Genomic DNA, 615 nt, shown 5'->3' with positions numbered 1-615 from the left:
CGGCCTCGGACCGTCCCTCCCCCAGCGGCACGGCGCAGAGCAGCACGGGGCGGGCCGGGGGTGAGTCACCCCGCAGGGAGGCCCCGCCCCGCACCGGGAGAGCGGAGGGGTCCGCCACCGCGCGGCCGGGATGGGGCGGCCCGCGCCTCGCGCTGCTGGGAGCGCAGCAGGGTTCTTACCCGGGGAATGGGTGACACGGACCGCGGGACTCAGGTGCCGTGCCCGGGGTGACCGTGCTGGGGGATGTAAGGATGGAGCGCAGCCCTGCCGAAACGGACCTGGGAGTGCTGGTGAACGGGAGCCAGCAATGTGCCCTCGCAGCCCAGAAAGGCAACCGCGACCTGGGCTGCATCAAAAGCAGCGCGGCCAGCAGGTCCAGGGAGGTGATCTTGCCCTTCTGCTCTGCGCTGGTGAGACCTCACCTGGAGTATGGCGTCCAGATGTGGAGTACAGGAGAGACATAGACGTGATGGAGCGCGTCCAGAGAAGGGCCACAAAAATGGTGCAAGGGATGGAACACCTCTCCTACGAGGACAGGCTGAGAGAGTTGGGGCTGTTCAGACTGGAGAAGAGAAGGCTCCAGCGAGACCTGAGAGCGGCCTTTCAGTAGCTAAA

This window comes from Numida meleagris, chromosome 2, assembly GCF_002078875.1.
Source record: "Numida meleagris isolate 19003 breed g44 Domestic line chromosome 2, NumMel1.0, whole genome shotgun sequence".
In the NCBI taxonomy this organism is placed as follows: domain Eukaryota; kingdom Metazoa; phylum Chordata; class Aves; order Galliformes; family Numididae; genus Numida; species Numida meleagris.
The sequence above is the reverse complement of the archived record's forward strand: the minus strand, read 5'-3'. Positions refer to the sequence as shown.